At 41.2% G+C, this 17,060-nt stretch overlaps 4 non-coding genes across 4 annotated transcripts; all 4 read right to left on the minus strand.

Annotated features, from left to right (window-relative positions):
* Nucleotides 1-2,539: 2,539 nt before the first annotated feature.
* Nucleotides 2,540-2,613, minus strand: Trnas-cga (transfer RNA serine (anticodon CGA)). The gene has a single exon. It is a non-coding gene; the product is annotated as a tRNA-Ser (tRNA).
* A 228-nt stretch (nt 2,614-2,841) lies between these two features.
* Trnas-cga (transfer RNA serine (anticodon CGA)) lies at nt 2,842-2,915 on the minus strand. The gene has a single exon. It is a non-coding gene; the product is annotated as a tRNA-Ser (tRNA).
* Nucleotides 2,916-3,143: 228 nt separating this feature from the next.
* Trnas-cga (transfer RNA serine (anticodon CGA)) lies at nt 3,144-3,217 on the minus strand. Its single transcript has one exon. It is a non-coding gene; the product is annotated as a tRNA-Ser (tRNA).
* A 228-nt stretch (nt 3,218-3,445) lies between these two features.
* Trnas-cga (transfer RNA serine (anticodon CGA)) lies at nt 3,446-3,519 on the minus strand. Its single transcript has one exon. It is a non-coding gene; the product is annotated as a tRNA-Ser (tRNA).
* Nucleotides 3,520-17,060: the final 13,541 nt, after the last annotated feature.

Raw genomic sequence — 17,060 nt, forward strand, 5'->3', positions numbered from 1 at the left:
GGCTATCAGTAGCTCTAATGGAATGCTGTCTATTCCCGGGGCCTTTTTTGTCTTAGGTCTTTCAGTGCTTTGTCAAAGTCTTCACGCAGTATTATATCTCCAATTTCATCTTCATTTATGACATCTTTTATTTCCATAATTTTGCCCTCAAGTACATCGCCCTTGTATAGGCCCTCTGTATACCCCTTCCATCTTTCTGGTTTCCCGTCTTTGAATAGGACTGGTTTTCCATCTGAGCTCATGATATTCATGAAAGTGTTTTCCTTTTCTCCAAGTAGGCAGGATCTATCTTACCCCTTGTGGTATATGCCTCTACCTCCTTATATTTTTCCTCTAGCCATCCTTGCTTAACATCTGTCAGTTTCATTTTTAAGACGTTTGTATTCCTTTTCACCAGCTTCATTTCCAGTATTTTTATATTTTCTCCTTTCATCTATTAAATTGAATATCTCTTCTGTTACCCAAGGATTTCTACCAGTCCTCGTCTTTTTACCTACTTGATCCTCTGCGGCCTTCACTATTTCATACCTTAAGCTACCCATTCTTCTTCTACTGTATTTCTTTCCCCTGTATTTGTCAACCGTTCCCTAATGCTCTCTCTGAAACTCTCGACAACCTCTGGTTCTTTCAGTTTATCCAAGTCCTATCTCTTTAAATTCCTTCCTTTTTGCAGTTTCTTCAGTTTTAATCTACAGTTCATAACCAAAAAATTGTGGTCAGAGTCCACATCTGCCCCTGGAAATGTCTTACGATTTAAAACCTGGTTCCTAAATCACTGTCTTACCATTATTTAATCTATCTGAAATCTTCCAGTGTTCCTGGCCTCTTCCACGTATACAACCTTCTTTCATGATTCTTAAACCAGGTGTTAGCTACGATTAAGTTATGTTCTGCGCAAAATTCTACCAGACGGCTTCCTCTTCCATTCCTTACCTCCAGACCATATTCACCTACTACTTTCCCTTCTCTTCTTTTCCGCCACGCGGTTAGAGGCGTCATGTCACGGATTGTGCGGCCCCTCCCGCCAGAGGTTCGAGTCCTCCCTCGGGCACGAGTGTGTGTGTGTGTGTGTGTTGTTCTTCACTTAAGTTAATTTAAGTTGTGTGTAAGTCTAGGGACCGATGACCTTAGCAGTTTGGTCCCTTAGGAATTCACACACATTTTCTTCCTTCCCATGCTATCGAATTCCAGTCCCCCCATGCCTATTAAATTTTCATTTCCCTTAACTATCTGAATAATTTCTTTAATCGCATCATACGTTTCTTCAATGTCTTCATCATCTGCGGAGCTAGTTAGTATATAAACTTGTACTACTGTAGTAGGCGTGGGCTTCGTATCTGTCTTGGATACAATAATGCGTTCACTATGGTTCAAATGGCTCTGAGCACTATGGGACTTAACATCTGAGGTCATCAGTCCCCTAGACTTAGAACTACTTAAATCTAGCTAACCTAAGGACATCACACACAGCCATGCCCGAGGCAGGATTCGACCGTAGCAGCAGCGCGGTTCCGGACTGAAGCGCCTAGAGCCGCTCGGCCACAGTGGCCGGCGCGTTCACTATGATTTCTACATAATGTTCGAAAACTAGCATTACATCTTATTTTTAGTTAACGGATTTTTTATATAGTCCAATAAACGTTGTCGTACGCTATTGTCATCCAGCTACTTCATGATCTCAGATATATCCTTCATTGCAGATAATGTTAGTTGCTTGGAAACTTCAGAATAGATTGACAGTTTCATCACTGTTTAACTTTCCATCGAATGCAAGATTTATTTGGTTCCTTTCTATGCATTTCTTGCAGCCACTCGCTAAGCAGTCTCACATAGCCTATATCACATCCCTTTGAAATCCACATTACTACTCTCACTGTACGGCGACGTTTGTTCTCAAAAGCTGGCACGTATAACCTGGATATTATGCACAAATTATCATTCGTATTTTCTTTAATACAATTCATTTTCAGAAATACATTTTCAATTCTAATAGAGGTGCTTCAAATGTTTCAAAGTGACAAAACAAACTAATCTAGTCACTACTGACGTTTTATTAAAATATGAATACGTTTGACTTGGATGCGACAGAACTGCAGGCATTTACAAATCATGTAAAACCATACCTCTAGAAAATATAAATGAACTGATTCTTTACGGTATGACAAATTTTAATATGAATTCACCATTGGGCTTACCACGTTTCAAAAATAAGTGACTAAGTAGACAGCCCGCGAAACGAAACTCTTTTTTTTGAACAGGCTTACTACCGTGATAACCTTACAATTCGTAGCTTTATCCAGCTCGAGGAAATGCAGCATCAGTTTAACTAATCAACTAATTAACTGTTTTTGGAAACATGTTCTTCAGTCGGAGCACTGCGAAGCCTTTCCGCAAGACTAACCACAAAATTCTGTCAATTTTATATGTGTCGTATTGCTACAGCTCTACGCCTGAAAGTAGTGGAAATTTATAAGTTTTCTAATTAGCTCTACTGTTAAACATACCAATAGCTGAAACTTCCTGGCAGATTAAAACTGTGTGCGCCGACCGAGACTCGAACTCGGGACCTTTGCCTTTCGCGGGCAAGTGCTCTACCAACTGAGCTACCGAAGCACGACTCACGCCCGGCCCTCACAGCTCTACTTCTGCCAGTATCTCGTCTCCTGCCTTCCAAACTTTACAGAAGCTCTCCTGCGAACCATGCAGAACTAGCACTCCTGAAAGAAAGGATATTGCGGAGACATGGCTTAGCCACAGCCTGGGGGATGTTTCCAGAATGAGATTTTCACTCTGCAGCGGAGTGTACGCTGATATGAAACTTCCTGGCAGATTAAAACTGTGTGCGCCGACCGAGACTCGAACTCGGGACCTTTGCCTTTCGCGGGCAAGTGCTCTACCAACTGAGCTACCGAAGCACGACTCACGCCCGGCCCTCACAGCTCTACTTCTGCCAGTATCTCGTCTCCTGCCTTCCAAACTTTACAGAAGCTCTCCTGCGAACCATGCAGAACTAGCACTCCTGAAAGAAAGGATATTGCGGAGACATGGCTTAGCCACAGCCTGGGGGATGTTTCCAGAATGAGATTTTCACTCTGCAGCGGAGTGTACGCTGATATGAAACTTCCTGGCAGATTAAAACTGTGTGCGCCGACCGAGACTCGAACTCGGGACCTTTGCCTTTCGCGGGCAAGTGCTCTACCAACTGAGCTACCGAAGCACGACTCACGCCCGGCCCTCACAGCTCTACTTCTGCCAGTATCTCGTCTCCTGCCTTCCAAACTTTACAGAAGCTCTCCTGCGAACCATGCAGAACTAGCACTCCTGAAAGAAAGGATATTGCGGAGACATGGCTTAGCCACAGCCTGGGGGATGTTTCCAGAATGAGATTTTCACTCTGCAGCGGAGTGTACGCTGATATGAAACTTCCTGGCAGATTAAAACTGTGTGCGCCGACCGAGACTCGAACTCGGGACCTTTGCCTTTCGCGGGCAAGTGCTCTACCAACTGAGCTACCGAAGCACGACTCACGCCCGGCCCTCACAGCTCTACTTCTGCCAGTATCTCGTCTCCTGCCTTCCAAACTTTACAGAAGCTCTCCTGCGAACCATGCAGAACTAGCACTCCTGAAAGAAAGGATATTGCGGAGACATGGCTTAGCCACAGCCTGGGGGATGTTTCCAGAATGAGATTTTCACTCTGCAGCGGAGTGTACGCTGATATGAAACTTCCTGGCAGATTAAAACTGTGTGCGCCGACCGAGACTCGAACTCGGGACCAATAGCTGTGCAGGTAACATTTCTGACTGCCATTGCATGCGGGTTCGATACCCACCAGGACCAAGGAGTTTTATTTGGAGGGAGGACTCTAATAACACAGTACGACAATGCACAACTTTGTAGATTGTTAAGTCTGAGCATACGCAACAGGTTCACAGACATGTGACAGACTCGAAAAGACTTTTTAAGTGTTAGAATCCAGTACGTTGGCGTGTAGGGCGAATGTTCATCAGAGACAAATGAAACGTCAGGATTCCACCAAAAAGTGTGATAGGACCACTTCTGCTCTCCATGTTGATAAACGATACGTCAGATGGGGTGGACAGTACTACATCTACATCTGCACCTACATAATTACTCTGCAATTCACTATTAAGTGCCTGGTAGAGGATTGATCGAAACACCTTTAAGTTACTTCTCTACTGTTCTACTCTAGAGCAGCGAGCTGGAAAAACGAACACTTAAATCTTTCCGTACGAACTCTGATTTCTCTTATTTTATTATGACGATCATTTCTCGCTATGTAGGTACGCGCCGATCAAATATTTTCACCAACACACAGTTGGTGATCGAAATTTTGTGAGAAGTTACTGCCGCGCCGCAGCGAAAGAGCTCATTTTTTTAATGACTGCCACCGCTATTCGTGTATCATGTACATGGCACTCTCTCCCTTATTTCGCAATAATACAAAACGAGCTGCCCTTCTTTGAACTTTTTCTATGTCTTCAATCAGTCCTACCTGTTTCGGATCCCACACCGCACAGCATTACTCCAGAAGAGGGTAGACAAGCTTAGTGTAAGTAGTCTCTTTAGTAGACCTGTTACATTTTTCAAGTGTTCTGCCAATAAATCACAATGTTCGGTTTGCTTTCCCCGCGGCATTATCTATGCAGTCGTTCCAGTTTAAGTTATTCGTAATTGCAATCCTTAAGTATTTAGTTGAGTTTACAGCCTTTAGATTTCTGTGATTTATCTTTTAACTGAAATTTAACGGATTCCTTTTAGTACTCACGTGGATGACTTCACATTTTCACTATTTAGAGTCAATTGCTACTTTTTGCACCATACAAATTTCTTGTCTAAAACATTTTGCAATTCGTTTTGATCATCTGATAACTGTATAGTACAGTAAATGATGGCATTATGTGCAAAAAATCTAAGAGGGCTGCTCAAATTGTCTCCTGTCATTTATGTAAATCAGGAACAACAGAAGGCCTATAACGCTTCCCTGGGGAACGCCAGATATTACTTCTGTTTTACTCTGTCAGTTATTACGAACTATGACCTTTCTGACAGGAAATCACGAATCAAGTTACACAATTGAAACGATACTCCATAGGCACGCAATTTAATTAGAAGTCGCTTGTGAGGAACGGTGTAAAAACCTGCTGGAAATCTAAAAATATAGAATCAATTTGACATCCTCTGCCGATAGCACTCATTGCTTTGTGTTAAAATAAGAGCTAGTTTGGGTTTCACGAGAACGATATTTTCAGAATCAGTGTTGGGATGAGTGCTGTCGACAAGTGTCTTAAAATTCCTTTCCAGAAGGGTTTTGACACCGTTCCTCACAAGCGACTTCTAATTAAGTTGCGTGAGACTGTCTGACACTTTTGTGTAGGTGAAAATGTGGTAGTTGAATGACTGTCAGGGAATTTTTTTACCATTACAGAGGAAGATTGTAATCACCATCAAGCCAAATTTCAAATTTCTACGTCGTACTGAGAGACAATTACGGGGTTCCGAAAAAGTGCCCCTTGATTTGCGTTGCGCAGCGTATTATCACGTGTTACTTCATTTTACAGTTTAAGGATTTGTCAGCTTCCTCTTGAGCTGCAAAGATTATTTTTGATCGTACGGAATCTTTTTGCCTGATAACTCTTTCAGTTCTGAATTTCTTGCTAACCGCGTAAAGTCTTATGGAATACGTGAATTCCAAGAAGTAACAAATTATGTAACATGCTGGCGCATGAAGATATGATTGGCTGTGTTATCAAGGAATTGTGACGAGAATTAAAGGCTACATTTTTCACTAGACTTACTGGGAATAGATTAATTTCCTTTGATATTGATGAATGTAAAAAAAAGACTGTTTCATAATTTCGTCTCCCACACTTCTCAACTATGAGATATCTGCATCGATAAACAGTAACAAGAAGCTATCACCTTTGGGGCTTATCTGTAGCACTTCTACAGTAGACTGCGCATGAAGTCGCCTACTGCTTCCTGCAGTCTTCTCGCCAACTTTGGCGAATGGCTGAAATCGAGTGCTGGCACAGGGTTTGAAGCCAGTTTCTTGCCTGTTGCAGAGAGATGCTTTACGAAGCAATATGCTGCATAAAATCTCACTGGTAAATTGTGTGAAGTGCTACTGCGAATGTCTGTTATGTAATGAACATGTGAGGACTCAATTATAAATCCAGATACTACACGAGTAAATCAATCTCTCCCGAAATATACACTATCTTTAGCATGTATCACACCAAATATGATACGAGAGTGTCAAATGTTCAAATGTGTGTGAAATCTTATGGGACTTAACTGCTAAGGTCATCAGTCCCTAAGCTTACACACTACTTAACCTAAATTATCCTAAGGACAAACACACACACCCATGCCCGAGGGAGGACTCGAACCTCCGCCGGGACCAGCCGCACAGTCCATGACTGCAGCGCCTTTTTAGACCGCTCGGCTAATCTCGCGCGGCACACGAGAGTGTCAAAAAATAAGCAAAAATTTAACATGAATACACATTTCGTACGTAGAATTTCCTACGCATGGCTACTACTCTGGAAATCATTCTTAATGCATCAAGCATTGATATGAATTAACACGATAAATCTGCCGTTAGTAGTGATTAGGGCATCAGAGGCTCTCTGTAACTCTTCTGTGCGACTCAGCACTGTTTTTCTCGTATAATTCTCTGTTTGTTTGGTGTGTCAGATGATCCCAATATCAGATCGAAAATCACGAGATGCATTAAAGATTTGCAGCCATGTTTGTAATATAGTCTCACAGGTTTCCTCCTCTACGATCTCATACTACTGTACTTGACTTTAAGTGTCTGTTTATATATCTTTTTTTATTTTAGAAGGGTGAAACCACGCACGTGGGCCACCGGTTACTTCATTTGCCTATTAATCTCGTCAGGAACACTTTCTTGTAAAACTAGCAAGTATGTCGTTCATTTCCTTCTACCTGACACACTGAAGCTGATGTAACCTTCAAATGAGTTTATTTAGTCCTTTAAAATGGATTTGGAACATCGAAATGAGTTGAATAAAAATAAAAACATTGTAAATGCGGTGTGTTACTACTAATAATATCCCTTACCCGTACGCTACATTGGCGGACAGCTCATGATGAGTTGTCTGCTCATAACTTAACTGACAAAGTCTCCAGATACAAAATGAACATTGTTGCTACCCAAGAAACAAGATGGTTAAACGAAGATGTTTTCTTAAAGAATAATTACACAAAATTTTGTGGCGAAAATATTTCTGAAAAATGGGTTTGTAAATGGTTTAATAGCGGAAACCTACGTTATCCTTACAGTTAACGTATTTCAGGCGAATTATCAGAGAATTAATTATCTAATCAGTGAATGTAAGTATTTCTAAATAGTCATCATTAATTTTTGTGCGTTTACAGAAGAAAAAACCTAATGGGGTTAAAGAAGAATTTTTGGAAAGTTTCAAAAGCATTATGATACTTTCGCTAAGAACCGAATTAATAGCGGAGGGGTATTAATGGGAAAATATAACAAGAATGCTACTTCAGGCCAGCCGTCATCAAACGCAATGCAGAGAGAGATAAAGATATTAAAAAATAAGCCGAATGGATTACAGAGATCTGCAATAGATGTAAGGTAAATTAAATAGAAAGAGCATAAGTCTTAACTGAAAACATGGGTATAAGATGTTCATCTCTAGTAATATAAAATTAAAACATTACACTGGAGTGGGAACGTATATATGCATGCGAGTGCTTATACTGAATTACAAGCTGGATAGACTACAGGTATGCTACTTGAAAGACAGTTCAACTTAAAAATAATCGGTGACACATAAACAATAGGTGGTTAAAAAATGAGAAGCGATGAAGGGGTCTTCCAGGAAATATGAGAAGTAATGGTAAAGCTAAGAGTACTCTTTTACTCTTCTTACTGAATGGAAGAGGACAGCTTTTAGTGTACCTGGAAAAAGAAGTCAATGTTAGCCTGTGCCACAGAAATAAGAAAAGAAATTGGAAGAAACAACATCACTTAATCAGGCACAACAGATAGAAACCCTTGTAGAACTATGGTCCTCAGTTTAGAAGGCTAACAAATCTGGAAAAATAATAGAAAAGGATCAACATTGACAGCATTCAAAAAAGGCAACATGTGGAGGAGATGGAGTAATGTAATAAAAGGAAATAGTAGAGTAACTGGAGTAAATGAAGATTTACGTGATTACAAGTGGCTAATATGAAAATAAGATTAAGTAGCTCAAAGTGATAGGCATGATACATCAGGAAACATTGTAATTAAGAGTATTTATTTCCTGCAAAAAAATGCGTATGAACTAACAAGAAATCAAATTTACAGTACACTGATCCAGAGAAGTAACCAGACATGTAACAGATACCAAGAGTTCCAGTGCAGCTGACTATGACTCAGGCACTCGAACTACACGTTAAAATTAAATATCGTGTCTCATCATCTAAAATATTCTTAAGCTTGAGTTCTGCATTGCCTACCAACGTTCAAGAGATTAATTACAGGAGCTGTTAAATAGACTGAATAGTGCTATGCGCACAGAATAGATGAAAGTTACCTGTTCATTTGGAAACTTCGTTTTCCCCCCTATATTTTTGCTTTTCATAAATATTGCTACATCATTTATGGCACAGTTCGTTTAGTGGAGGTCGGTGATAATGTGCTGATGTGCTACAGCACACTGTAAATATTTTAAACTTTGCATTTCTCTTTGAACGCAAGCCAAAAATCGCATTGAAATTACGTCATTTCTCTTAGAATTCGTGCTGGTATGCTAATAAAACGGATGAAAACAAGTTTGTAGCGCTCCCTCCATGATAACTGGAAACCACTGTTGAGCACTGAACTGATGGTCGCCACATTACGATCAAATGAAAGAAGCGACACAGCTGTCTGTTTTCGGCTGCTCTGATACGACATTATCCCTTCCAGCACTATGGGTGCTACATTGCTCACAGCACTTGGTCACTATTTTTCTTTGAAAGTGTGTATAAAGTACTGAGCAAGCAACATGGCGAATTCTGTAGATGATCTACTAAAGAGACCCTTTTCCTATATATCTTGGTAGGAGGCGGTGAGAGTACAAAAGTTAGGTAGACCTACTCAAATTTAAATCTAACAAGGGGTGGACGTGAAACAAAGCGCACCGATTTGGCTCAAATTATGTTTTCAGAAGCAGGTAGGTGTCCCTTTCAAGTTCCTAGAATATTTCGCCTCAATGGGCTGTAAGAAAAGATGAAACGCTCTATAAAAATTGTCATATGGAGTATGAGAGCTATTTGAGCAACAGTTTACATACTGGATCAGTGCGCCGACTGGCAATTTGTCAGTTAGGGTTCGGTTCCAGCTGCTACAATCATTTATTTTTTCATTTTATTGTGTTCCTCACAATGCTACAGTATTAATTATAAAATTTAAATGTATTTCAACAGTTCTCTTTATATATGTAAAATTAATATATTCAATTTTGTAAGGCAAAAGGCTAAAAAGACTACATGTGTTGGTAAAAAAGGCAATTATATGAGAAAATTTCCCCACATGAAAGATGGATCTTGTCGTCGGTCGCGGTGGCTTACAAAGTCTCACCGATACAGGTAGCCCTACCATAGGTGCAACCACAACAGAGGGGTATCTATTGAGAGGGCAGACAAACTTGTGGTTCATGAAGAGGGGCAGCAGCCCTTTCAGTAGTTGCAGGGGCAACAGTCTGTATGATTGACTGATCTGGCCTAGTAATATCAGCCAAAGTGGTCTTGCTGCGCTGGTACTGCGAACGGATGAGAGCAAGGGGAAATTACAGCCGTAATTTTTCCAGAGGGCATGCAACGATGGCGTCCTGATGGGTAAAATGTTCTGGATGTAAAACAGTCCCCTATTCGGATCTCCGGCGGGGACTACTCAGAAGGATGTCGTCAGGAGGAGAAACAAATCTGGCATTACAAAATTGTTGAGGCTTTCGTGGCCACTTGTTGACAAACTGCCTATTGGCTTCTGTCTCGGGTTCTTCGGCCGACGTTCATCTAACGATTTTTCTGACGTTTCGCCAGCACGAGTGGCTGGCATTGTCAAAGCTTCACCCTCCATTGCCGGTGGTGAACTGGAGCCGAGCTCGCGGGCGCAGGCTATATGTACCTGGCGCGCCAACGTCCGAGGGCTTCTCCGCGGTCATTTCCGGTGCGGTTCTCCTCTTGCTACCTGCGACGGTCGTTCGCTGCAGTACGGGAAGCCAGGATCCGTTGACCTTAAGGCTTTCCTCTTTCTTGTTCAAACTGTTCGCGTGTTTTTGTATTTCTACAGCTTCTCTGAACAAGCGCGTGTGATAGTGCTTCTCTACAGCCAGAACTTCCGTGTCGGCGAATTTTATTACATGGTCGGTCTCATTCAGTGCGTGCTCTGCCACGGCCGATTTCTCCACCTGCCCCAACCTGCAATGTCGCTTATGCTCTTTGATCCTGGTGTTAATGGATCGTCCAGTCATTCCGACATAAACTTTTCCGCATGTGCAAGGTATGCGGTATATTCCCGACATTGCAAGTGGGTCTCTTGCAATGTCGGGAATATACCGCATACCTTGCACATGCGGAAAAGTTTATGTCGGAATGACTGGACGATCCATTAACACCAGGATCAAAGAGCATAAGCGACATTGCAGGTTGGGGCAGGTGGAGAAATCGGCCGTGGCAGAGCACGCACTGAATGAGACCGACCATGTAATAAAATTCGCCGACACGGAAGTTCTGGCTGTAGAGAAGCACTATCACACGCGCTTGTTCAGAGAAGCTGTAGAAATACAAAAACACGCGAACAGTTTGAACAAGAAAGAGGAAAGCCTTAAGGTCAACGGATCCTGGCTTCCCGTACTGCAGCGAACGACCGTCGCAGGTAGCAAGAGGAGAACCGCACCGGAAATGACCGCGGAGAAGCCCTCGGACGTTGGCGCGCCAGGTACATATAGCCTGCGCCCGCGAGCTCGGCTCCAGTTCACCACCGGCAATGGAGGGTGAAGCTTTGACAATGCCAGCCACTCGTGCTGGCGAAACGTCAGAAAAATCGTTAGATGAACGTCGGCCGAAGAACCCGAGACAGAAGCCAATAGGCAGTTTGTCAAATCTGGCATTCTACGGATCGGAGCGTGGAATGTTAGATCCCTTAATTGGGGTGGTAGGTCAGAAAATTGAAAAAGGAAAATGGATAAATTGAAGTTAGATATGGTGGGAATTAGCGAGGTTGGGTGGTAGGAGGAACAGGACTTCTGGTCAGGTGAAGACAGGATTATAAATACAAAACCAAATAGGGTTAATGCAGAACTAGGTTTAATAATTAATAAGGAAACAGGAATGCGGGTAAGCTACTATGAACAGCATAGTGAACGCATTATCCTAGCCAAGATAGACACGACGCCCACGAGTACCACAGTAGTTTGTATGCCAACTAGCTCCGCAGGTGATGAAGAGACTGAAGAAATGTATGATCAGACAAAAGAAATTATTCGGGTGGTTGAAGGAGACGAAAATTTAATTTTAGTGGGGGACTGGAATTCGGTAGTAGGAAAAAAAGAGAAGGAAAAATATTAGGTGAATATGGCCTGGGGGAAGGAATGAAAGAGGAAACTGCTTGGTGGAATTTTGCACAGAGCATAATTTAATCATCGCTAATACTTGGTTTAAGACTCATAAAAGAGGGCTGTATACGTGGAAGAGACCCGGAGATAATGGAACATTTCAGACTAATTACATGATGGTTACACAGAGATTTTGAAACCAGTTTTAAAATTGTAAGACATTTCCAGGGGCACATATGGACTTCGACCACAATTTATTAGTTGTGAACTGTAGATTAAAACCTAAGAAAATTATAAAAAGGTAGGAAATTAAGGAGACTGAAAGAATCAGAGGTTGTTGAGAGTTTCAGAAGGAGCATTAGACAACAACTGAATAGAACAGGGAAAAGGAATACGGTAAAGACGAGTGGGTAGCTTAACGAGATGAAATAGTGAAGGCAGCGGAGGACCAAATAGGTAAAATGACAAGGCATAGTAGAAATCCTTGGATAAACAAGAGATATTGAATTTAATTGATATGAGGAGAAAATTTAAAAATGTAACAAATGAAGTAGGCGGAAGGGAATAGAAACGTTTAAAAACTGAGACTGACAGGAATTGCAAAATGGCTAAACGGAACTGGCTAGAGAACAAATGTAAGGAGTTAGAAGCATATTTCACTAAGGGAAAGGTAGATACTGCCTAAAGAAAAAATAAAGATGCCTTTGAGGAAAAGAAACAGCTCAGGTGGAAAACCTGTCCTAAGCAATGAAGGGAAAGCTGAAACGGGGAAGGAGTGTATAGGGGGTCTGTTCAGGGGAGCTGAACGTGAAAGCAATATTATGGAAAGGGAAGTGGACGTGGATGAAAATGAGGTGGGAGATATGATATTGCGAGAAGAATTTGACAGAGCTCTGAAAGATCTAAGTAGAAACGAGGCCCTAGGAGTAGACGACATTCCGTCAGAACTATTGATAGCCTTGGGAGAGCCAACCATGACAAAACTCTTTCATCAGGTGTGCAAGTTGTACGAGACAGGTGAAATACCTTCAGACTTCAAGAAGAATGTCTAATTCTGGTTCCAAAGAAAGCAGTTGCTGAAAAGCGTGGAAATTACCGAAGTATCAGTTTAATAAGTCATGGTTGCAAAATACTAAACCTTATCTTAGAAGATAGGTTAATGAAAGACAAACCTTCGTTTTTAGCATTTGTAGACTTAGAGAAAGCTTTTGACAATGGAGACTGGCATACTCTGAAATCCTAAACGTGGTGGGTTAAAATACAGGCAGTGAAAGGCAATTTACAATTTGCACAGAAACCAGGCAGCAGTTATAAGAGTCGAGGGGTATGAAATGGAAGCAGTGGGTGAGAAGGGTATGAGATAGGGTTGTAGCCTATCCAAGTTTTTATTCCATCTGTACATCGAGCAAGCAGTAATGGAAACAGAAGAAAAATTTGGAGTAGGAATTAAAGTTCAGGGACAACAAATAAAAACTTTAAGGTTCGTCGATGACATCGTAATTCTGTCAGAGACAGCAAAGGACTTGGAGGAGAACAGATACCATATCCATATAAGTATATAGTTCTGGCAATACCGGCCATGACCTTCTTCTTCTGCGCGAATACACATATATTACCCGAATTCTTACGAGACTCGGTAATATGATGTATCATGCAGCATAACTTCCTGTGACACTGCGAGAGAGAGAGAGAGAGAGACAAAGATATTGTTTATTACTCTGTGGCGGTCAGCGCTCACATAATTATTCTTAGGATTTAAAGCTTTTGTTCTTGTTAAGAGTAATTTTACAAGAGGAGAGCCATTCTTGTGATGTAAAAATCGACGCCATTTCGAGATTTTGATTCACATTGTAAAATATATGTGTATATGGAAGGAAATCAGTTAATAGAACAATAAAATATTGATTATTTCAAGAAGGTACTATAACACTCCTAACTGCTGTTATTACTGCACCATAACCTCAATGCTAGAAACAGGTTGTGACATTTAACTCTTTTGTAAAAGCAATTATAGTGCAATTCAACAGGATAGTGTTACCCTCTGGGAGGAATTTTGTTATGTTGACCGTGTTGTTCCTAACGGAGGTGGCTTATCGGAAATGAAAGTCAGAATTACGTAAATATTTGAACAGTACCAAACAAAATTTTGCCTATCTGCACTGTTCAACGGATAAAGAAAACGGCCGCCAGCCTAACTAGGCAAGAGAATGATTAACATTCTCGTTTTAGAAAGTAGGTATAAGTAACTATAACGGACAAACACAACCTGGACTTGGCCACACGCGAGTGCAATGAACTCTGACACACATATGTTTTAAGATTGAAGCTAACAACTGGGGGAGCACAAAAACTATTTGCAAAATTATAACACGTACAGAAAAACACTATCACTTTCAGGGCTTACACAAACTTGAGTGGTCTTTATACTGTTAATATGCACACAAGAGAGACAAACACTTAGTAATTATAGACATATAATTTCCTACTATGCAGTTTTCCACTTTTTCTACTTCGAAACACAATATTAACAAAATTGCAAGAACTGACTCACCTTTTAGAATTTACTCAGGTATCAAGGTGATCATTAGCTAAGCAAAACTTTAGAAGCCTCAGTCTCAAGAACTTTAATTTTGCAGTTGGCAACAGCACTTTAATAAGCAGTTTTAATAGGAAAATTATATTCAGCAAGCAACATTTACTTTAACTCACTCTCTTGCCACATTAACTTTAACTTTCTTTTTACTGAGTTCAAGAGGCATAAATTAGCATAACATTGGTCATAAAAGTTCTTTCAGTAGGGATACTCGGTGATTACTTTAGTTCAAACGGAGAGGACCCTGAGAGGTATTATGATGAGGAGAAAAGTCAAGGTAGGTACATAAGTTCAGATATAAATTACCTTATATTTCAGCACAATAACACATCCATGAAGCTGACCCTTCACTGTACATCGTTATAGTGTCACGCTACCATGATTGCGCAATGTGGTGGCAACTACATGTTGGTAGGTGGAATTGCTGGCAGAATTGCTGGACTCTGTCATTTCTTGGTGGCGAAGTTAGATACAAATTCCAGAATAGCCCAGCTATTTACCCATCCATCCGAGGCATTGGAAAATAACAGAAAAGCCTCTCTCGAAACCAGCACTATGCAATTTTTACACGGCAGTGCACGGACTCGTAGCTCGTCCCCGACTGACTGCTTGTCTCCGACTAACTATCAGTTCCACCTTTTCCACCTATGCCAACCACATTTTGCGCGCGTTGCGCTGTACCGTTCCCGAGGGGAACCCCTACACCTTTTACATACAGAATAACTAAGAGCCCTAAGTGAGGATCAGCAGTTTACATAACAGCACACAAATACATTAAATAAGACAGAACCTTTGCACATATTAACATGTCTACAAAAATTATTCACACAAAATTACAATCATATACAGTAAGTTTTGTTCCCTCCAAATGGGACAAAGAATATAAATTGTAGATACACTACTTTGCATTGAACCAAAACATGACGTCAAAGTTTGTACAAAGAAATGAGTATACAATTTTGTGTTATCTATTCAATCAAACACATTTACAGAAGCTCAATGATGAAACAAAAAATGAACAAAAAGCAAAATAAATCATTACAGCATTAGAGCTATGGTGTTACAGTACGTGTTATTCTACAACCAACGTATACTTCTATTGTGATTTAATAATAAATACCAGCTTGAGAACAGTTCCGACGGGAGCGTTCAGTTCTAGTGAAATAGTTCGATGCTTTCTTCGGAAACGAAGTCACTTCATGGATCATTCAAATCCACAATTGTACCTGGACATTTCTCAGAGCTGAAAGCAATCTGATTGCTATGCAACAGAGCCCCGAAGAATATTTCTCCGTACTTTGGTTACCACTTTCAGATCAACACGGTATCTGCAGCACTGGAGCAGATTTCTACAACAGCGGAAGCGTGTAATCGCTATCAGTTTCACACATCGCCCTGTGTACGCTGTATGTATTTACCCACAACAGTGAACATACAGTTACTCACACACATAGAAAGACAATACAAGGTGGTGTGGGAAACATTTCACTATAAAGGTCCTGTAGAGCTAATCAATAATTAGCCTAGTAGTAGTAGTAGTAGTAGTAGTAGTAGTAAACAAATTTAATTTTTTTCAAAGGAGTGTTTATAGTAAGAATGTCTTCCACGAGTAATGAGTGTGTTGGGTAGGGACACTACGAATGTAGTGTGTGGACATATAAGGTGAGAATGTGGATCTCGCGGGAGGCGTGCACGAGATAGACCCTGAAGTCATACTATCCTCTCTGCTCTCGGTGGCTCAGATGGATAGAGCGTTTGCAATGCAAGCAGGAGATCCCGGGTTCGAGTCCCGGTCGAGGCACACATTTTCACCTGTCCGCGTTGATATATATCAACGCCCGTCAAAAGCTTAAGGAATTAATATACAATTCTAATTTCGTTCTAGGCAGCTGCAGGTCTCCAGATAAGTACAGAGTGAGTAAAACGTGGACTGAAGATCCTTTAATGTAAAAAGCGAAACTCATTTGGAAAGTAAAACATTTTAGGTGGTGGTAGTTTAGATTAGTTCGATCAAACATTCCATATAATATGTGACCAATTTTTATTGACTGCAGGGGTACAGTTGGTTACAGATATAAATTTCATTTTGCGTGACCGAAATCTAGTCGCTGTATATTTATCAACTGTCATCTCTGCTTTGAAGTTGAAGTTGTGAAGTTTTGCACATAACTGAATTTTTCAACTATAATTGTGACTGTAACTTTTGGCCAGTTCTACTATATCCTTTACGCATGTCGAATGTACACTGAGAAGCCAAAGAAACTGGTACACCTGCCTAATATGGTGTAGGTCCCCCGCGAGTACGCGGAAGTGTCGCAACACGACGTGACGTAGACTTGCCTAATGTCTGAAGTAGTGCTGGAGGGAACTGACACCATGAATCCTGCAGGCGTGTCCATAAATCCTTAAGAGTACGACGGGGTGGAGATCTCTTCTGAACAGCACGTTGCAAGGCATTCCAGATATGCTCAATAATGTTCATGTCTAGGGATTTGGGTGGGCAGCGGAAGTGTTTAAACTCAGAAGAGTGTTCCTGGAGCCACTCTGTAGCAATTTTGGACGTGTATGGTGTCGCGTTGCCCTGCTGGAATTGCCCAAGTCCGTCGGAATTCACAATGTACATGAATGGATACAGGTGATCAGACAGGATGCTTAGGTACATGTTACCTGTAAGAGTCGTAAGTAGACTTATCAGAGGTCCCATATCATTCCAAAAGCACACGCTTCATACCATTACAGAGCCTCCACCAGCTTTAACAGTCCCCTGCTGACATCCAGGGTCCATGGATTCATAAGGTTGTCTCCATACCTGTATGCGTCCATCCGCTCGATACAATTTGAGACGAGACTCGTCCGACCAGGCAACATTTT

Source organism: Schistocerca nitens, chromosome 6 (assembly GCF_023898315.1).
Source record: "Schistocerca nitens isolate TAMUIC-IGC-003100 chromosome 6, iqSchNite1.1, whole genome shotgun sequence".
NCBI lineage: Eukaryota > Metazoa > Arthropoda > Insecta > Orthoptera > Acrididae > Schistocerca > Schistocerca nitens.